Source organism: Cervus elaphus, chromosome 1 (genome assembly GCF_910594005.1).
Source record: "Cervus elaphus chromosome 1, mCerEla1.1, whole genome shotgun sequence".
Taxonomy (NCBI): Eukaryota; Metazoa; Chordata; class Mammalia; order Artiodactyla; family Cervidae; genus Cervus; species Cervus elaphus.
Window position 1 is genome coordinate 87606210 of NC_057815.1, and position 22475 is coordinate 87628684.

Sequence of the window (22475 nt, forward strand, 5' to 3'; positions counted from 1 at the left end):
TGTAATTAACTCATCCTCATGTTGAGTCCTTGTCTGTCTCCTGCAATAGAATATGGACTCCAGAGGACAGGGGTTTGTCTGTCTCATTCTTAGTTGAACCCCCAGATCCCAGCAGACTAAGAAAGTGAAAGTGAAGTTGCTCAGTCGTGTCCGACTCTCTGTGACGCCATGGACTGTAGCCTACCAGGCTCCTCCATCCATGGCATTTCCCAGGCAAGAGTACTGGAGTGGGTTGCCATTTCCTTCTCCAGGGGATCTTCTCAACCCAGGGATCGAACCCAGGTCTCCTGCCCTGCGGGCAAACGCTTTACCGCCTGAGCCATCAGGGAAGCCAGCAGAGTAAACTGGCTGTTATTTGCTGAATGAATGAATGAGTGAGTGAAGCTGTTTCACCTATATTATGCAGAATCCTCAGGACAATTCTTGAGGGTCCTTGCACTTATAAGGATAATCACTTGGTTGTATGTGATAAAAATGCAAACTAAATTTCTTTAAGCAAGAGACAGGTTGATTTTTCTCCCAGGAAATTTCTAAGCTAAAGGGATCCTTTGACACAAAAGGGACCCAAGTTAGGGTCCCAAGTTCCTTTTGTGCTGTGGTTGTACCCATTGCTTGTCTACATGACCCACGACGGCCCGTGACCGTCTCTCCATTCGGGTTGGCAAGAAGGAAGAAATCAGAAAAGGAGAGGGTGCCCCTTCCTTTAAGAGGTGCACACGTCACTTCCTCTCAGCTCCCATTGGCCAGAGTAGAGTCCTGCGGCACAATTAGCTGCAAGGGAGGCTGGGAGTTAGCGTCTTTATTCTGGGGGATTATCTGCCCAATTATAATTCTATTAAAAGGAAAGGAGGGGAATGGATACTAAGGGACCCTCTGCCTTGCCATTGATATGATCCCCCCTTTTTTTCATCCTCCATGCCTTCTTCCTCACCCTCAGAAACCAGTGATCCTTTTACTGCCTTCTTTCCTTTGTGCTGTTTCCAGAATATCATATAATGGAATCATATAGTAGGTACCGTTGTCAGACTGGCTTCTTTCACTTCATAATATGCATTCCTCCATGTCTTTTCATGACTTGATGGCTCATTCATTTTTACCACTGAATAATATTCCACAGAAGGTACCACAGTTCGTTTATCCATTCATCTGTTGAAAGAAATTTTGGTTATTTCCAGTTTGGGGTGATTATGAATAAAGCTACTATAAACATTCATGTGCAGGTTTTTGTGTGGACATAAGTTCTCAATCAGCTGGGTAACTATGTAGGAGCATGACTGCTGAATTGTACGGTTAGAGTACATCTCGCTGTTTAAGGAACTGCCAAGCTGTCTTCCAAAGTGGCTGTTTCACTTTGCATCCCCACCAGCAACAAGCGAGAGTCCCTTTTGCGCCGTCTCATCACCACCAACTGGTGCTGCCAGTTTTGTAGGTTTTTGTCCTTCTGTCAGGTATTTGGTGCCATGATCCCCACTTAAAGTTGAGGATCCTGCAACAGAAAAGAGCAGCTTGCCCAAGATGACACAGCGGGTAAAAGATCGAGGAACTTTCCCTACCTGCTTGACAACTGAGCCCAGTCATACCCCACTGCCTCTACCCTCCGCAGGTCTCTTTGAGGCATAGGCCAAAGCCATGGGGTGACTCTTCCCACCCCAAGCTCAGGAGGGCCCTCATTCACTGTGTGGTGTCTGTTTCTCGAAGCAAAACTGAAGTTCAGTGAACAGAACAACAAGGGATGGCGGCAGAGTGAATGGATTTGAGTCCAGGTTGGAGGGGTCTCATTAGATTAGCCCAATGAGACCCCTAGGTGGGGCAGCGGACACAGGGTGGTGGGGTGGGGTGGGGTGATGAGTGAAGTATTAGCTTCTCAGTCATTTCCGACTCCTTGCAACTCCATGGTCTAGAGCCCGCACAGGCGCCTCTGTCCATGGAATTCTCCAGACAAGAATACTGGAGTAGGTTGCCATTTCCTTCTCCAGGGGACCTTCCCGACCCAGAGATTGAACCCAGGTGTGCTGCGTTACTAGACAGGTTCTTTACCATCTGAACCACCAGGGAAGCCAGGCAAAGCCTGAACTGAGCTCAGATGCTGCATCATTTGGGAGCCAACACTCATTTCAAACCTGATAAAGCAAGAAGATATGCAACATATTCATTTTGTTTGTTTGTTCTGTTTTCCAATATCATGGCAATCTGGGACCTGTTTATTGGTGTCCAAGGTTCAAGAGATGCCCAGGTCTGTGCCTTCTGCTTCCTTCCTTGTGGGATTCAGTCCCTAGTAAGCACTCCCCACGTGGCAGTAGGGCAGCGGCCAGCAGCTCCAGGCTGACATCCTGTTCACTGCAAACCCAATGAAAGGAGAACTTCTATTTCCCAGGAGTTAATTAGAGCCCAGGTTGGAGGGATCTCACTAGATCAGCCAAAACACAACCCTAGGTGGGGCCAGACAACTGTGAAGGCTGGGGTACGGGTGAGCCCCAGAGGCTGCTGGCTTGTGCCCGGTTCTTGGGTCTGAGGGGAAGGCTAGAGCTGCTGCCCAGGTCAGAAGAACCAGTGACGGGCCAGAAGTGAAGGTCGGCTGCAGGGAACACCGAAAGTCCCAGAGTCGAAGCTTATTGGCTAGTCTTGGGTCACATGACCACCTCTGACCAATCACTGAAGGAGAGGATGTGCTCATTGACCAGACTAGGCCAGTGTTGCGTGGTCTGTGTTTGGAGGGGGGTGTGTGTGCGCGCATGCTGTGGGTGGGAGGATTCAGCCTGAAAGTGAGAGGGCTGGTACCCCAAAGGGGAAACCCGGGTGCTATTTTCAGAAGAAGGAGGAAGGGATGCTGGGCAGACACAACAACAGGTACTCCCTACTGGTGCCGTGGCAGGGGGTGGGGGCTGCTTTGTCCTAAACGGGCCCTTCCTGTGGCTTGCAGCACCCGGGTAGCTTCTCTCTGACAGATGCCTTCGGTTTCAGTGCATCTGGTATCCGAAAGCCTCACACACACACACTCTGCAGGTGTCGCTTCACTTTCTGAAAGTATTGTCTAGAAAGCAAGGGCTTCCTAAATTGAGTCCTTGTGTTCCCTATTTCAGCTACCACTTGAAAGTGAAAGTCGCTCAGTCCTGTGGGACTCTTGGCGACCCCATGAACTATATACAGTCCATGGGATTATCCAGGCCAGAATACTGGAGTGGGTAGCCTTTCCCTTCTCCAGGGCATCTTCCCAACCCAGGGATCGAACCCAGGTTTCCCGCATTGCAGGTGGATTCTTGACCAGCTGGGTCACAACAGCTACCACTTACCTGGAGGCTTTGGGTTGCCCTTCCCTTGCTGGGAGGGCCTTTTGCTTTCTTTTCGCCACCCCCACTCACTCATCTCTGAGGAAAGTTTCTTGAGCCACTTTACCATTTGCGTGTGTGCGTGCTAAGTCGCTTCCATCGTGTCTGACTCTGTGTGACCCCATGGACTGTAGCCTGCCAGGCTCCTGTCCATAGGATTCTCCAGCCAGAATATTGGACTGGGTTGCTGTGCCCTCCTCCAGGGGATCTTCCCAACCCAGGGATAGAACCCGCGTCTCCTGCATTGCAGGCAGATTCTTTATGGCTGAGCCACCACAAAGCCCACTTTAGCGTTTATTTGCCCTAAATGGCCTCCCAGAAAACCTGGCCTATGACTGCCCAGAGAGGGCCCACAGCCCTCCCCTTAGCCACCTCCTTCCTGCGGCCTCTTGGAGGGATGGGAGAGGAGAGGAGGAGGTCACTGGTGGAGCTGGAGGGGCCCCAGGAGTCCCCGGGTTTGCAGGCCAGCCCCTTAGCCCCAGCTGACGTGCACCGTGGAAGCTCTGTTATGCATTTACGGTACGGTGTATGATTTCATTTGAAAAAAGATTGCTCTGCAGAAAAAAGATGGAAAACCACAATGTTTGATGCTGCCTCCCAGGCAACTGTGGCCAAGTGCTTTTTAAGATCTGTCCTTTGTTGATTTCGGTCAACCACAAATCTCCTGGCCCTGTACCCGTGTCTCTCTCTCTCTCTCCATCTCTCTCCCCTGTGAATTCTGCAGCCCTGACTCACCACACAGACCCACTCAGCATCCAGCACCACCCTGCCTTATATGGGATGCTCACTGCTCTGAGGTCAATATGTATTAATTCATTTCTACTGCTGTTGTCTTTTGAGCCCCTACTGTGTTCCAGACACTGTTTATTTGCTGGGGATTAGAAGTGGGCAAAGTCGAAAGGTCCCTGCCCTCAGGGATCCCTCCCATCTCCTCTGTGAGATCCACTGAGGGCAGGATCTTTCCTCTGGGTTTTTTTCCCAACCCCTCATATAGTGTCTCATTCAATGCCAAACTGTAGTTGGACTTGGCGGATGTTTGTCACAATTATTTTCCACATTATTTTTTAAAGCCCCCACTTATGACTGATGCTGCAGAGACACTGGAGTGATTTGGTCCTCACCCTCTAGGACTGAGAGTTTAAGATGCAGCTGGCGATGGGCCCTGAAGAGGAAGGAAGATTAGAGATCTGTATGCAAACACAGTCAGGGGTGTGCATGAGTCAAGAGTAGGCCAGCCTCTGCACTCCCAGCCAGCGCTGGGGGCCCTGCTCCGAGCCACCTGGTTATAAGGGATAGACATGAAAGTAAGTCCCGTCATTTGAGGTGGCGAATGGGAGAGTTTGGAGCAGAAATATGAAGGAAGGCTGGGAGGTGCAAAGACCAGTTCAAGAGGACTCTTCTGGGTGGTGATAGTTGTGGGAAATCAGGGGAAAGCAGTGTATTTGATCTGGGCTTTGAAAACTGGGTAGGACATGGGACAGGCGAAGATGCTGGGGGGAGGGCTTTCCAGGAGAAAGAACAGTGGGAGCTGAAGCCTGGAGGCAGGAGCTCTGGAGCTTGGAAGACTGTACCAGGCAGGAAGTGAGATGAAGGCAGTCAGCTTCTTCTGTGCAGTCCTCCAGGCTTGGCCGCCTTAAACCACAGACTGGGTTTGGAGCCGAGTGGCTCTTCTGTTTCCCCCTTTTCCCTTCCATGCCCAGGATAGGGAATTTTGGAGGGACCCTTTAGAAGAGACAGTGCTGCACACCGACCAAGAATAATGAATCTTCCCATCTCAAGGTTCTTTGCAGAACTTCGAAACCATGACCAGTGGCAGTGTCGCAAGCAGCAGGCCTAGGGGCAGACCCAGCGCTGAAGGGAGGGGCACTTTCGAGCTCTTGGCCCAGCTGTGCTCCTGAGGCCCCCAGCCTCCCTGTGTGTAGTCTGTGCTTTGTAACATGAGGGGTGGGGCCCCTTCAGCTTTAAACTTGTATTCCGAGTCAGACCTGCATGCAGACCCCAGCTCTGCTACTGGTACAGGCTTGGCCTTCTGAGCCTCAGTTTTCTCATCTACAAATTAGGGCTAATAATACTCTGTATCTCCCAGGACTGATGTGAAGATGCAATGAAATAACTAAGTGAGATAATGTGCTTGATAGCACACCTGCCGGCGCTCGGTACTTTGTGATATACCACTGATGCTGCTGGTGTTAACATTATTTATATTTTCAGTTTTATAACTCTGTGGGAGGAATCCTCAGCAAACTCTTTGTGTAGGTGCCTGAAAGGCAGCCTATGTCCATGTCCCCCAAAATTGGGTGATGTGGTCGAGGGTCACACCCCTCCTATCTCCAAATGGGGACATAGCTGCCTTCCTCAAAATCACATTCATTCATTCATCCATCCATCAAACATGCCGTGTTCCGGGGTCTCTGAGAGGCACGTAGGATCTTGTTGAATGGGGCATCTACGCTGCCTACTCTCAGCAGCTCAGACGGTGCTTGGGGCAGTCTCTGCCCTCCAGCTGGCCCCGTGGATACCACTGGCCAGAGGAGCTCATGGGAGCGTAAATGCACTTGAGTCTGCAGGTTGGAACATGGGGAGAAATCCCATCCTGCCTCCTGCAGTTCCTGGAGCTTTGCATAACCCCTTCCTTTCCATCGTGGGACTAATGGATGAAATGCCACAGAATCCACCGCATCTAGCTGGTCTGGTGTACGCATGGGTTGGATTGCCAAGTCCAGGCTTGGCATTATGCACATGAAGGCACCTGGGAGAGGAAGCCCAGCAGTGGGCATCGGTTACAGGGCTGTGTTTTACTCTTACTGCCTGTAATGCTTGTTTGGGTCCCGGATTGCAAAGGGTTCTGGGTCCTTCTGGAGGACACAAAGCTGGCAAATTGGAAGGTGCTGAGGGGTCCTATCTGCCTTGTGCTCACCTGATCCTCTCCTGGTGGCTGGAGCATCTCACACTCTCTGATCCCCAGCGTCTAGCGCAGAGCCAGGCATGCCAGGCTTCAGGGGTTGGGGACGGTTGGACGGATGGGTGGATCACGGTGCATTCACTGTCACACACACTTTCCTTGCCTTGGCCCAAACTTCCAAGGCAATTTGGTGATACCAGGTCCTGGGTTTGTTTTTCTTTGACAGTTTGATTTGGGTTCCTGTGCAAAACCAGTGGTTTTCAAGTAGTGGAGTAAACACAAAACAAATGGCTTTGGGGGCCTGTCAGTGTTTCAGCTTCAGGTGCAGGAGGTGGCGTGGTGTGTACCCTGATTAAGGATGAAACCTTAGATCTGTCAGACTTGACATCTGTCTGTCAGACACACGAGAGTTCAGACCCCCGCTCCAAGGGTGGGTAATCTTGGACATGTTATTTAGTTTGGATCAAATTCTGTTTTCTCATTTAGAAAATGATAATACTAATAGCTTCCAACTCGTAGCGCTGTGATGAGCATTACATTAAATAATGGGTGTTACAACGTGGAGTAGCGCTTTGGTAGCTCATGATAGATGCTCAAGAGAGGATGATGATGTATTTAATGACCCCTTAAGCTATTGTGGCATAGACTTCTCCCTTCTGAACAAATTTTTGCAGACTGCTTTGCATTTTTAAGACAAAAATTATTTTTGAAGGTTATTGTTACAGAAGTAATACATGCTCCTTAAAAATGCAAGTGAAAGGATTTAAATGTAAAAACCAGTACCCCCCACCCACCCTCTGCCACCTTCCAGCTCTTTCCCTCCCCTTCCCCAGCAATATTCTCTTTGAATGCGGAGCTTCCCAAGTCTGGGAATTTTCTCCTTTTTTGCTGCCTTAAGGGCAGATAGACAGTCAAAAGGGGACAGTGGACAGTTGGCCGTTGCATCAAATTGCCATTAGGGCCAAAGGTGCTGCAGTCAGTACCAGCGGTCCTATTGGAGCCAGGGCAGCCTGTGTGTCCTTGGCTCCAGTTGGCTCTGAGCCTTGAGGGTCTCCAGTGTTATGTCCTGGAGTCCTGGGGCGGTAGCCTGAGGGGTCACGCTCTTACCAAGCTCGAAGTGGGAGGCCTGTAGACACAAGTCTGGCCGTGTGGCCAGGTCCTCTTTTGTCACTGTGCCCCAGCGCTCAGTCCAGCCCAAGCTTCCATGTTCCTAGCAAGACAGTTGCTCCTTCCTGTCCACCTTCTGACAGTCTGCTCTTCCTGTTCTCTGCTGCCTTCCAGAGGATTCCGATGCAAGATCAAGTTTGAGAACAATAGGCAGGCAGCCAGGGTCTGATACACTGTGGTGCAGTCACACTTAGAAGGGGTGAAGGAGCCCACGCTGGGGAAGGGGGAGGTCTTGGGGGAGGCTTGGATTGTGAATGACTTAAAGGTGGACAAAGACATCTGTGTGTGACTTAGGGGAGGGGAGTGGATTCCTGGCCAAAGGATCAGCCCATGCGAAGTCCCTGGGGCGTGCTAGAGCCCCAGCATTCAAGGAGCTCCAAGGGGTGCTGCTGGGCATGGGGGAGGGGAGGGCACAATCAATAGGCGTCTTGTGCTCTGAGTTTGGGCTTTTCCCCAGGAGTGCGGGGGAACCATGGAAGGGTTTATGCAGAGGAAGGATGATGGGGAAGATGGATGGTTGCATGGGGTTCCTGGATCACAGCAGGGGGCGGGCTGTCTTCTGGAGGGAACGGCTGAGCCTGCAGCAGATGAAGAGAAGGAGCCAGCTGGGCCGCCCCGAGTCGTGGAGGAGCCTGGCCCCGTTGCTAGAACTTTCACTCAGGAGAGTACAAGAGCCCAGGTAACCATCTTTGTCCCTCTCTGACTTAGGACGTTGAAAGGATGCTGTCTTGTACTGCAATTAGTCTGTGCATTCATGCCTTCCCTCCCCAGAGTCTCCACTCACTGTTTCTGGGGTGAGAGTGAAAATGAAAGTCACTTAGTTGCGTCCGACTCTTTGCGACTCCATGGGCTATACACTCCATGGAATTCTCCAAGCCAGAATACTGGAGTGGGTAGCCTTTCCCTCCTCCAGGGGATCTTCCCAGCCCAGGGATCAAACCCAGGTCTTCCTCATTGCAGGCAGATTCTTTACCTGCTCAGTCACAAGGGAAACCCAAGAATACTGGAGTGGGTAGCCTATCCCTTCTCCAGGGGGATCTTCCCAACCTAGGAATCAAACCTGCATTGCAGGTGGATTCTTTACCAACTGCGCAGAAGAGACTAAAGTGCCTCCTGCACGTCTGGGATCTGGGTCCCGAGTGAGGCTGCAAGAGAGAGAAGAGCAAGTGGAGATTCCCTCTGAGGATGGAGCAGGGTAGAGACTGGGGAGGTGGGAGGGCCCCGGCGGGGATGACGGTGTGGGTTAGAAGGGCCCCTGGCCTTCCCAACCTCAGTGCTGGCTTGGGGAGCCCCCTGAAGAGGAGGAGGCAGAGGAAGCCCCCAGCCCAGCCCCCTCCTCTGAGGCCCAGCCTCCCTTGCTGTCTTCCAGGGCCAGGCCGGCACTTGAAAGGGAGCCGGGGCCTCTCCCAGGCCTGGGGCTCTTGATTGGTAAGGGGCCTCTGATGAGCTCATCCCGTGGTGAGTCCAGAGCTGGGAGGATGCGGAGTCCTCAGGGAGGCCAGATCTGAGTGCCCCTGCGGGGCAGAGGAGGAGCAGGTATGAAACAGGCCTCGGGCTGGAGGGCCAGACGGGGCCCTTTTGCCCAGGTGGGCAGCAGCTTTGGGGTGGCAGCTCCTGCTCTTCCTGCCCTCACTCCCAGGGCTAGTTTAGGATGAAGTGTGATTGCCTGGAGCCTGGTGATGCTCACCCTGGTCCAGCCCCTGTGTATTCGTGTATCATGTTAGCCCCAAACAGCAATCAGCGGTGGTATGCGGCAGGAGCTCAGAGGAGCTATGGTTCCAGCTGAGGACATACCAGTCAGGCCCTGCCCTCTATATCCCCTCCCTCAGGGGTTCAGAAATGGCTCCAGCTTTTCTACTTTCCTCTCAGCCCAGATTTAGCTCTCAAGGAAAATGACCAGCACGGATTTGTGGACTCGCAAGCTAAGTGGACTAGCAGGGCTTCCAAGGTCATCTGTTTTGACTTCTTGAGAGTTATTTATTAAGCCTCTGCTTACATACCTCTAGTGATGGGGAGCTCACTACTCACCAAGAATCTGCTTTCATTCAGATTGCTCTGAAAGTTATTCTCCTGCTTGACATAGACCCTGGGTTCAAATCTTGCTTCTACCACTTCCTGTGCAGTCTCGGGCAAGTGACGTAGCTTCCATAGCTCTGGTTTTCTTTCATGTTAAATGGGTCTGATAAATGTTGCTGTGTAGTTGCTCAGTTGTGTCCAACTCTTTGCAGTCCCATAGACTGTAGCCCACCAGGCTCCTCTGTCCTTGGGATTCTCCAGGCAAGAATACTGGAGTGGGTTGCCATTTCCTTCTCCAGGGAATCTTCCCAACCCAGGGATCGAACCCGGGTCTCCTGCATTGACAGGTGGATTCTTTACTACGGAGCCACCTGGGAAGCCAAGGTTGATAAATACTCACTTCTCATTTATGTTTAAACTAGGCAGCTTTACAACCATGAGCAAGTCAGATCTGTCTGCAGTGCATAGGTCTGTGCCCAGATAAGACTTTGCTGTGGGTCTGCAGGCCCACAGCCAGTCACATCACCAGGGTGAGTGCCCACCCTCCCCAGCACATAGTAGGTGCTCAGCAGATAATGGATTGCGTCTCCTCCTCACTCAAGTGGACCCAGCAGTGCCTTAAGACAAGGCCAGGCCAAGTCCTTGGCTTTTATCCTAACTCAGAGACCCAGAACCAGAAAGTGCTCTGAGCTGCCACACAGCACTGCTCTCTGAAGTCTTCCAGGAGGCCAGTCTCCTCCAGGACTCTGGATTCCTCACCCTTCTGCAGAACCCCTCCTCCTCACATCACCTGAGGTTCTCTGCAGGCTTTTAATGAGGTTGGCCAGTGGGTCTGTTCCATTTCCTCGCATCCTACACAACAAAAGATAACAAGGAAGTACCCAGGCGAAGCCACAGGTGGAGGAGACGGGAGGTGACCTCAGGCCTCCTGACCTCTGACCTCAACCTGCTACCACCAAGCTTCCCGTGGGGTATGGATATCACCTTCCACCACACCACTGGTTCCTCTGGAATCCTGTTTTATTGGTGACTGTTTTGGTTTTGTTTTTAACAGCTTTATAGAGGCAAAATTTATGCACCATAAAATTCTCTCACTTTAAGGGTATGATTCAATGATTTGTAGTAAATTTATGAAGTTGTATAACCATCACTACAATCTAATTTTAGACTATTTCCATCACCCTCCAAAAGAAACCTGGTTCCTATTTTCTGTCAGTCCCTGTTCCCGCCCCCTGCCCCAGGCAACAACCAATCTACCCTCTGTCTCTATAAATTTTGCCTTTTCTGGACATTTTTTATAAAGGGAATCATGCATTGTGTGTGGACTCCTGTTTTTCAGAGCCTGGTGGAGGTGGGTGGAGACCATGTCCACTCTTTCCACAGCCGGCCAAGGCCAAGTTGTAAGTGTGCTTTTTGAGAGTTGCAAGAACTCATAAGGACACCGAGTACAATCTTTATTTCAGTGCAAACAAGAAATCCTCCGACCCAGATCCTGCGCTCAGACTCTGGCGTCTGCTTGAATACACCCAGTGTCAGGCAGCTTACTACCTCCGCTACCTTACTGCCTTCCCAGAGACTGAAGGAAATTTTCATGTCCTGATCACACACCAAATGCCACTGGCCCATACACCATATTGTATTGCCAGATATTAGTGATATCTTTCATCTTTGGTTTCATCCTCTGAGATGAAATCATTTTACAGCGGAGAAAATTGTAGTTCAGAGGGATTGAGGCACTCCCCCCAAAGCAGGAAGTGGCGGACACCAGGATTTAAACCCTAGGCCTCTCTGACTTCACAGAGGTGGGAGGTACATATTACTGTACCCAGATGAACTGTGTCTCCCTGTGACTGTCACATGTCATTTCTAGTTTTGCCAGTTAGACCCATGCGTGCAGGCGTGCTAAGTCGCTTCAGTTGTGTCTGATTCTTGGCAACCCCACGGACTGTAGCCTGCCAGGCTATTTTGTCCATGAGATTCTTCAGGCAAGAATACTGGAGTGGGTTGCCATACCCTCCTCGAGGAAGTTTTCTCGACCCAGGGATCGAAGCCAAGTCTCTTTCATCTCCTGCATTGGGAAGCAGGTTCTTTACCACTAACGCCCCAGTAGGACCCTCCCATGCCACCAACCTGGACATGAAGAGGTTGGAGGGAGAAAGAGTTAAGGAAGACTTGTTGGAGGAGGTGATATCTGAGTTGGGACTTGGAAAATGAGCAGGAATTAACAGACAGAGCTGGTCAGGAAGTTTTTTTCCCAGGGACTCTTCTAACTGCTGTCCCTTCTAATATTTCACAGCTGCTTGAGGCTGGAGAGAACTATTGAAAATATCTGCTCTTGCTGTTCATATTGTATGAAAATATCTTCTTGCTGTTCATTCTTCCCCAAACATCACCAGTAAGTAGAGGTCCAGCAGCAGTGCTTGAATACCTTCAGGGACAGTGAGCGTACCCCCTGACCTGGGAACCTTTTCCATTGTAGAACTGCTCTGGCTCTAAGCCAGGCTGAAGATGACTCCCTGTAGCCACAGCCAGCTTGTAGTCACATAGGATTCGGTCAGCCCCTCTCCCCACCACTGGCCTTCAGATGCTGGGCGTAGCAGCAGGCCTTGGAAACAGCCTGAAAGTCTTGGCCAAAATGTTCCCCATTCCTCCACCCATGCTCCTTGATATAGACTGCCCATGCTGCTCAGGCCTGGCCACCTACTTCTGGGATGCCCAGCCCCTGCCCTTGAACTTGGAGGCAGGTCCAGGTAGAGTGTGGACTTGGTAGCGAATGCCAGGGTCACAGCCCAGCTTTGCCACTCACCACATATGACCTTGGGACAAGTCCCTTAAGTTCACATGCCTCACTGTCCATGTATCAAATGAGATTAGGGAGAACACTACATTATATTAGTCAGCTAGAGCTGCCATCACAAAACAGGGCAGTCTGGGGGCTTAAAGAGAAGACATCTGTTCTCTCACAGTTCTAGAGAGTCAAGACGTCCAAGATCAAAGTGCCAGGAAGTTTAATTTGAGGTGAGGCCTCTCCTCCTGGCTTATAGACAGCCACTTTCTCACTGTGTCCTCACATGGCCTTTGCTCTGTGTGTGCCCAGAAAGAGAGAGAGAGGAATCTCTGGGGTCTTCTCCTCTTCTTATAGAGACACTAATCCTGTTGGATGAGGGCCCCACCCTTATGACCTCCTTTAACCTCAATCACCTCCCTAAGGGCTGCATCTCTAAACAGAGTCAGCTGGGGGAATTCAGACTGTGCTGTGTGTGCTGTGCTTAGACACCCAGTCATGTCTGACTCTTTGGGACTCTGTGAACTGCAGCCTGCCAGGCTCCTCTGTCCATGGGAATTCTCCAGGCAAGAATACTGGAGTGGGTGGTCATCACCATAAAAAAGTTAAAAAAACCAGCGTCTATTTATATCACGCTTCTGTACCAGGCTCCATCGGAGTGTTTTATAGAGCGGATGTAAGCTTCATGTCAGCCTTGTGAGATAGATATTCTTCGTATCCCAGTTGTGCAGTGAAGAGACGGAGGCACAGAGAGGTGAAGTGACTGGCCCCGGGTCACACAGCCATCACGTGCCCAATAGGTTAATAGCATTGATGCCATTATTTATTTGAATAGTATTTATTAAGCTTCCTTGGTGGCTCGTGGTAACGAATCTGCCTGCCAATGCAGGAGACACAGGTTCAGTCCCTGGGTTGGGAACATCCCCTGGAGAAGGAAATGGCAACCCACTCCAGTATTCTTGCCTGGGAAATTCCATGGACAGAGGAGCCTGGTGGGCTGGAGTTCGTGGGGTCGCAAAAGAGTCGGGCTTGCCTTAGCAACTAAACAATAATAACAAATTCATTCAGGGTAATCTGAGCATGCCGAGAACTCAGTCCCTGCACTCTGGGAATTCACAGGCTGGTGGAGGAGACAGACCCGAGGGCAGGTAGTGGCAGCACTGTGTGCCGAGAGCTCTAATGGGGCAAACCCAGGGAGCGCTCATGGAGCTCACAACATGACATCTGTGCTGTGGCAGCTAGCAAGGCCCGGGGAGACACCAGGGAGGGCTTCCTGGAAGAAGCAGCATTTAAGCTGAGATCAGAAAGAACACAACCTGAATACAGAGCTGGGAATGAGAGTGTGCAGTTGTGGGTTGTTGGAGGATCCATAAACTGATCATTTCCATTCTAAGATATTCCAGCGGTCCTGTGACAGCACAGGGGTTCTTTGGAGGCCCAGGGTCTCTGATATCGTCTAGATGTCCTGGAGCAGCCCAGCTGCATCCCCCCACTCCCCCGCACTGAAACCTGGAGGTTCCGTACTGGTTCAGGGAATTATGCGGTAGCCCCTCAATCTTCTCTGACACTCAGGGGACCTGTGTGGTCTCAGCGCAGTGTGACAACCCAGGGATCTGGACACTCCCAGGATCACTGCGGGAGCCTCTGCGGGTTCCAGATGTTTTGAACCCTGGGGATTCTGTGACAGCCTTGAGGATTGCGTGTCATCTCTGGGGTCCCCTAGCTGTGTACTCTTTATGTTTCCGGAAAGAAGAATATGCAGACTCATAGTAGGCAAACTCTTTGATGGGGGGAAAGGAAACAGCATGGAACAATCTATACCTGGATGTGCATTTACAAGACTTGTGCTAAGACACTTCAGTCATGTCCAACTCTGTGCGACCCTATGGACTGTAGCCCACCAGGCTCCTCAGTCCATGGGATTCTCCGGGCAAGGATACTGAAATAGGTTGCCATTTCCTTCTCCTGGGGATCTTCCCAACCCAGGGATCAAACCCATATCTCTTACGTCTCCTGCATTGGCAAGTGGATTCTTTAACACCACAGCCACCTAGAAAGCCCTTTACAAGACTTAAACAGGTGGAACATCTAAGGAGATGTGGCTAGAAGCCCTCTGCCTCCAGAAGCCTGGGGGAGTCAAGGAATCTTGATTCTTTGGGGTCTCTTTCCTTCCGGAAAGTGAGCCACCTCTGGGGGGTGGCACTGCTGGGTTCATCCCAGCCCCACTCACTGATCCAGGCCAGCTGGGAGACTTGCCTTAGCCTCAGGTTCGTGCTTGCGGAGTAGGACTGATACTCCCCGCTGTTTCATGGGGGGCTCGCGGAGCCGAGTAGGTGAGGGAGAGCCCTGTATAAAAGCATGAGAATGTGGTCCTGCTTCACCATAGGCGCCACGTGCTCTGGGGAAAACTCTTTCATGCCACAGGATTTCCTCGGTTCCCTCATCTGTAGAAAGCAGATGGGAAGAGCTCAGTGCAGGACATACAATAGTTCCTCAATCAAGGCCAGTTCTACCCCCAATTCCTCCACCTCCAAACAGAGGTGGCAGCCAGGTATCCCGGGTGTGGGGAAGAGGGGGATTTTCAAGTGGAAGAGCCCATCTGGCCCCAGGAAAGTCAACTGTCTTGGGTACCTTTGCCTTTTTTTCATCCTGGGCAGAGTCAACTGAGCGCTGCCTTTGTCGGGGACTGGGCTAAGAGCTGTACCCTCATGATCTCATGCAGTCCTCCCTACAACACCGTGAGATGGTGGTATGGTAATCCCATTATACAGACAAGCAAACGGAGGCACAGAGAAGGCAGCCAAGTTGTCCTGATGGAAACAGGGCAAACCTTTGTATCCAAGTCTGTCTTGATTGCAAAGCCTGGACACTAATCACTTCTCTTCCCAGGTATCTTTCTAGAAACAGCCAGGGGAGAAAGAGGAAAACAGTGAGATGAGAACCAGCTGGAGAACTAATTGGACATTTGGTGCCTGGGTGGGTTGACCTGGCTGGGTTGGGCCCAGGCTGGCTCCTTGAACCCTTTGAGGATTCCCTTCCTTCAGCAGACTGGACCCCTCCCCTCTAATGGCCCCTTTTTAGAGAAACTGCTGGTGGAGGGTGTGGGAGCCTCTGGTCTGAACAAGAACCAGTTCTATCCACACTTCAGAGATCTTCCTCTTGGCAGAAGGAAAACAGACATGGTAACTGGAAGAGAAGGGGTCTGGGAGCCCACTGACCCACTTTGCTTTTCCAGCCAGTTGGAACTTGGCATCAAACAGAAGGGCAAGATTCACTTCCCCATCCCCACCATAGCCAGATCTGCTGTGGTTCTGGGATCCATGGTAAAAAGGGGGGCCCCAGGGACCAGCTCCCGTGCTACAGCCTACATGCTCCCCCGTCGGGCTCCCCCAGCCCAATGCGGGCCTGAAAGCCAGACAGCCCAGCCCAGAGCCAGCCTCTCTGATGCCACAGCCAAACACCAGACCACTTATCGGGCTTTTCCAGAGAATCAGCGTCCCCAAGCAGAGCTCCAAGCCTGCAATTAGGAGAGCAGCAAAGGGCTTAACTTTCTCTGGGCTGTGGGCTTTTGAGTGGGAAAGATAAGCTTGGTCTGGATTAAGCTGGAGGGTAAAATAATATTTACTCTCAAACAGTACTCTGTCTCGGGGCGAGTCTGGGCCCTGGGGCTTCGAGGGACCAGGGTCGCCAGGAGGTCTGCCGTGCCCTGCCAGGTCCCCAGATGTCTCGCCTCCCCACCCACCATCCACTGGGCGGGTTCCACAAGCCTGTTCCCTGCAGTGTTTGCTCTCATTATGAAAAGAAAATGAGAAGAAGCTATAATGTTCAGTGTGTTATTATCTGCAGAGCTGTTGGCCTGTGTAATTATCTCCTCCAATCCGTGAAACTACCTTGGGAGTTGGGCTTACTGACCCCCAAATAGATCCAGACTCAAGTCCCAGCTCAATTACTTTCTAACTCTTGACCCGAGGGAAGTGACTTCATTTCCCGTGAACCTCAGTTTTTCACCCGTAAAATGGGAGTGCTAATAGCTTCTTCAGAGTGTGGTCAGGATGAGGCACAGTGTCTATAAAACACCTCACCAGGGCCCCGGATCCCAGTGGCTTAATAAACAGTAGGTTGTTTTCAGAAATAAGATGGTGCTACTGGTAAAGAACCCGCCTGCCTATGCAAGAGATGTAAGAGATGTGGGTTTGATCCCTGGGTCAGAAAGATCCCCTGGAGGAGGAAATGGCAACCCACTCCAGTATTCTTGCCTGGAGAATCCCATGGACACGGGAGCCTGACAGGCTACAGTCCATAGGGTCCCAAAGAATCAGACATGACTTAAGTGACTTAGCACCTAGCACTGGTAAGAGAAACCGCAGATAGGTGAACTCCCATCTGTTTTCAGTGGTAAAGCTGAGAGGCACAGTCAAGGCGATGAAGGCATGGCCTTGTGTGAGCCTGGCCTCCAGCCACTGTGCCAGGGAGGGGCCCAGGGCGGGAGCAGGGTGGGCAGGGGGGCCCTGGGAGAGGTGGCCTTTCAGACACAGCCTCAGGGTCCAGAGCAGGAGGAGAGGCCCCAGTGCTTCCTGTCCCACATCCCCTTTGTGGAACAACAACTGGCCCATTCTCTGCTCCTCATCCCAGGCTTCACTGGTTTGTGCCCCGGGAGGCAGGCAGAAGAGCACTCTGGCTCATTTCGGAGGAGAACAAAGCTGGAGGTCAAGGCCGGCTCAGCCGGGGCAGGCTCTGGCTCCGGGGAAGGACGGGGGACTGAGAATGAAGCAGGGTCTGCACTGCCCTCCCTCCCTCCCGCCCCCAGCCCTGCTGCTAGAGGAGCCCTTCTGGGTCCTGGGGTAACCTCAGTGCACGTGACCTAGCTGTGAGACTGGGGGGAGACCCCTGCCCCTCTCTGGGCCTCATCCTCTCATCTCCAAAACGAGGGTCTCAGAAATAAACAGGTTAGCAGATGCAAACTAATGTGTGAAAGTGAAAGTCGCTCGGTCGTGTCCGACTCTATGCAACCCCATGGACTATGCAGTCCATGGAATTCTCCAGGCCAGAATACTGGAGTGGGTGGCCGTTCTCTCCTCCAGGGGATCTTCCTAATCAAGGGATCAAACCCAGGTCTCCCACATTGCAGGGGGATTCTATACCATCTGAGCCACCAGCGAAGCCAAACTAATGTATACAGGATGCATAAACAACAAGGTCCTACTGTATGACATGGGGAACTATATTCAACATCCTGTGATAAACCTGAACAACTGAACAACAACAAATATGTATGTATAACTGAATGACTTTGCTGTACTGCAGAAATTAACACAACATTGTAACTTAACTATACTTCAATAAAATTTTAAAAAAAAACTGAAGGGAACTCTGCCAATGCTGGAGAAATCAAGGAAGGCTTCATGGCTGAGGAGCCATCAAGCAGGGCATTGAAGGGTGAGAAGAAGTTCTCTAGGTGGACAAGGAAAGAAAAGATATTCCAGGCCCAGGTTGCAGTACTCACAAAGACCCAGCAGCTTCAGAGTGTGGAGGAAATGGCCCCTTTGCAATGATTTGTTTTAATTAGATGAATAATACATGTTCCTAGTAAGAAAAAAGAGTCACTGAATATAAAGAATTAAAAGTCACCAAGAGGCGGTTTATGTTTGATACTGTTTCAGCCCTTTTTAATATGATTAAGGGGTCTTTAAACTCCCTAATAAATGGAGAATCTCAGATTCTAGGCAGGCAGGGAAAGAACAAAGACCTGTCTTCTGGAACTGGAGCCAGAACCCGAGCGCTGGACAGAGGGACAGCGTTTCCCGGGTGTGGGGGCTGGGAAGATCACAGCCGGGGGAGGTGGGGGGGGGGGGGTGGCGGATGCCCAGGCGGACACTCAGGCGAGGGGGACAGCGCGGGCCCCTGCCCCCACCACCCCTCGCGGCGCAGGGCCTGCAGCGGGACCGCCGGGGCCGAGGTGGGGAGGCCAGGCGAGGGTCTCGTGAGCGCGAATGGGGCTCCTGGCACGCCCCTGCCTCTGTCAGCTGGCAGAAGTGGCCGTCCCGCCGCCAAGCAGCTGAGAGGTCCCCGTCATGGCTCAACTGTGGTTTCCTAAGCCGTCTGGCTGCAGCCTAGGGAGGGGCCTAATGACGCTGTGAGGTCACTGCTGTGGTCTTGCCAACTCTTCAGCGCCACCTTTGAAATATGGTTCATCTTAATGGACTTGGGGCTAAGATGGGGTCAGCAGGGGCCGGGGGAGGGGCCGTGTACCTAAGACAGGTGGCTTGAGCTGGCAGTGATGGGTCAACATCAGCGCGGGCTGATCTGTTTGTTCCTCAACCTCCAGGTCCAAAGCCAAACTTGAAGTCTCTTCCCGAATAGCAGCCCATCTTCCCTGGACTCCTGCCTCATTTCTCCCTGCTCCCAACACCAGAGAATTTTCCCCAGAGACCTTACCCAGGGTGCCTTATCTACTTGGCACAATTAAAACAGTCCATGACGGAGCCCTTGGTCCCACCCTCACCTCCAGTATCCTATCGTATTGGACAGTCTGGGCACCTGGGGTCCCTGGGGGGAATCGCAGAGCCTTGTGGCTGGAGCAGGGGAACGCAGTGACCACCTGAAACCATCGTCACCTTAGCTATGAATATAGGATGGAGTGTTCCATTTCCTTCACGGCCCCTGTGAAATCTGTTAACAGTAATTATGAAGTTATGGGGAATTCCCAGTCCTCCTAATTAGTGTTAATAGGGGCTGGGTGAGCTAGTCATGAGAAAATAGATGTCTTTGTTTGCGTTGTCGAAACTAGAGGGCTGCGTCCTGCCTTTAGGTGTGATTCAGCTATGTTCTCTTCTCTCCCCCCACCTCTTAGTCCTATACCTGGCACCATGAATGTACACATAGTGTACACACCCGCCAGCCATCGTATTCACTGTGCACACACACATACACACGTGCACACAGGTACACACACACACAACTGCAGCAGCCCAAGATTGCAAGTTGTGCTGCTGGGTTTGGATGCTGGATTAAGACATCATTTTGCAAAGCAGGCACCAAAGCCACACTCCCGGCCCTCCTTGGCAGTACCCTCAGTAGCCCCCACGCCCACGCCATACCCCCACCCCAGAGACCCCGCTGAGCCGGGCTCCCCAGATTAGACCGTATTAACAAACCATTACACGTTCCAATTAGCACGGCGAGTGAAGCTGGCTGGCTGAGCAGGGTAATAAGCTCTCCTCTCGCTGTTAACAGGTCAAGGCATATTTCCCCAGGAGGTAGGATTCCCCCCACCACCCCATCCCCCGTTCTCTGTTGTGAAAATGAGATCTGTGCGCAACTCCTCGCCATCTGGGTCTGGGGCCATTCTGGAGGAGGTTTCCTCTGGACCAAGCAGGAGAGAGACGATGAGTGAGGAGCTGAAACTAACTGTGCGCTGTTGAACCTGTGCGAGGATCTTCTACAGAGAACGGTGCTTTTTCAGCTGAGGTGTGGGTACCTGCAGCACCTGGGGTATTCCTCCCCAAGCCAGGGGCTGCACAGAGTCTCAGGACTAGCTCTGTGTATCCTAATGGAACATCAATGCCCTCAAAGATTTGGAAGATAATACCTTATCTTTATATTAAAACAACTGTGGATATACTTTGCTGTTGAATGAAAAAAATATATATATATGACATGAATATGTGAGGTGAAATAGGAGATTTACAGGCAATTTTGCTCTCCTACTTTCTTCTCTGGGCTGGGTCCCCTGATTGCCAGGTGTGTGTGGATAACAGGATTCCTTCCATAGCCTCTGAAAGAACTGAGGAGGGGAGAGTTTGTGAGATTCTAAGCCATAGCACAATGCTGTGTGATATTGGACAAATCACTATACCTCTCTGATCCTCCTGTCTCTAGGGAAACGGTTATAACACCACTTCAGGGCCAGCTTCAAAGGCATGCAACTTGGGCAGTGGCCCAGAACCCTGCACTTGGTTTAATGGTCTGCTGTTGCCATCTTGTAAGTCGTAATAACTTTTGAATGAGACACCCTCACTTTTACTGGGCCTCACAAATGATGTAACTGGTCCTGCGTCTTCTAATACTGTTTTAGCAAGAGTCAAATCAGAATCGTGTGAAAGAGGCCCACACAGAGATTTATTCCTCCTTGCCTCTCTTCCTTTTTTCCTTCCATCTTCAAACATCCATCGAGCACTCCTTCTGTGGCAGGCACTGTATCAGAAGCTGGGATTCAGCAATGAACCAGATAAACAAGGTTGCTGCCATCCTGCTTTCAAGGGAAAGGGACAGAAGACAAATAACTGAAAGAGAGCTTTGTTGGAGATAAGTGTCAACACGGGAATGGATGGTGACTGGCTGTTCTTGTTCAGTCGCTCAGTCACGTCCGACTCTTTGCGACCCCATGGACTGCAGCACGCCAGGCTTCCCCGTCCTTCACCATCTCCTGGAGTTTGCTTAAACTCTTGTCCATTGAGTCAGTGATGGTGACTGGGGAGAGGGACTATTTTAGGTTGTTGGGGAGCAGAGTTGGGAGTGGTCAGGGAAGATCTCCTTGCAGAATTTGATCAGAGACCTGAATGAAGTGAGGGAATACAATGTGTAGAATATCGGCAGGAGAGTCCCAGGCAGAAGGACCAGCGTGTGCAAAGGCCCTGAGGCACGTGTGTGCTTACCATATAGAAGAGACCGGGGTGACTGGAGCTGACTGGAGTGGGGTGAGGGAGGAGGGGGTAGCCTAAGATGAGCTTGGGGGGGGGGGGGTGCTTGTAAGCTGTTGTGAGGATGGGATGTGGTAAGTATCGGCCTGGCCAAAAAGTTCTTTTGAGTGTTTTGCATAATGGTAAGAAAAACCTGAACACACTTTTTTTGACTAACCCAATAAATGACCCAGGGGTAGAGGATTCCTTCACCAGTGCTGGTTGCTTCTGGTCCCCTACGATTAGTACATGGAGGCCAGAATGGCAGGGGGAAGGATGAAGTGTCCCTTGTCCCCTGGAAACTCGGGGACATGTTGTCCCTGGGCAGGGATGCGTGGCAGGCCCTCCGGTTTGGTGAGAGGTGATGATGCCTGCCTTAGATCTCTGCCTCCTCCCTGGGCCTCTGAGGCTCCATCTCTGACAAGCTGTGTGATCGAAAGGCCAACCCCCCCAAAAAACCAGGCCAACCCAAGGCACCCCAATGCCGTATGCACCAGAAGTGCCCCCAAGACGGCCATCGCGGTGCAGCTTCATAAGCCCTGTCCCCTTCCTCCAAATGAACTCCGAGATGGATGGCGTGGACGCCAGGCAGTGGGGCAGCCGGGCAGCCTCAGGCTCCAGGTCCCGTGGGCAGAGCTTTGGAAGCTGTCCTCTGCTGAGCGTGTGGGTAATCAGAGACCCTTCCTCCCTGCCAGTGGCCCCAGGGCAGAGGCCCAGAGCGTCTCTTCCTCCAGCCTCTGTGACCCTGGGGAAGGGATCCCATCTCCTCATCTGTAAATGAGGACACTAATAGTGATGTGAGGATCAAACGAGAGGGCAATCAAAGCGCATGGAACGTGGCAAGTAGTCATTCCCTGAGACCCTTTGGGAGTGGGGTGTCAGCCTGGGTGTCCCCTCTGAGACTCAGCAGCTAGCCACAGGTGACCTGGGAAGGGAACAGCAGAGGGTGAAACAACCTGAAGACTAACCCTTAATGCTGAGGCTCTTCAGGACGTGCTGTGTGACGGGGGGCAGGTCTGCAGAGCATGAAAAGGACGGACTCTAGGACCTCGGGGGCCCCCTCAAGGCTTGACCGTCTCTAAGATGGGAAAGTGATGGAGTCCTCCCTGAGACCCCATCCACCAAGACACCATTCCTCCCCATGTGAGGGCAGCAGACCGCAGGTCCCACATTTGCCCAGTGGCCCTTCAGGGCCAGGCCTGCAGGCTGAAGGCTCTGGCCATCAGTCTTTCTGCAGCAGGCCTGGGGTCCCCCTGCTATTACAGATGGGAGAGGGGCAGCATCAGGCCTTTGTTACAAGCCCAGACTCTGGAGTCAGCCCTGCTGCTTTCTCACTGTGCATCCTCAAGTAAGTGGCTTAACCTCTCTGAGCCTTGGTTGTCACAGCTGAAAACTGGTGACAATAAAAGCATCTATGGAAGCCAGTGAGAACCGTGTCTGGCCCATGCAGCTCTGTGGACGTGCAACACGTCGTTATTCTTTCTCTCCTGGTGAACTGGTTCCACAGCTGAGGGCAGGGTCCCACCTTCCCAGGCCCTGGCTTCTCAGACCCCTGCTACCCTCTGGACCTCTGCCACTGCTGCCCCTGAGGACCAGTCCCT

At 51.9% G+C, this 22475-nt stretch overlaps 1 protein-coding gene across 3 annotated transcripts in view; it reads left to right on the forward strand.

Moving 5' to 3' along the window:
* Window positions 1–22475, forward strand: part of TSPAN18 (tetraspanin 18) — a 199448-nt gene that overhangs the window by 132370 nt on the left and 44603 nt on the right. The gene's annotated exons all lie outside the window — the stretch shown is intronic.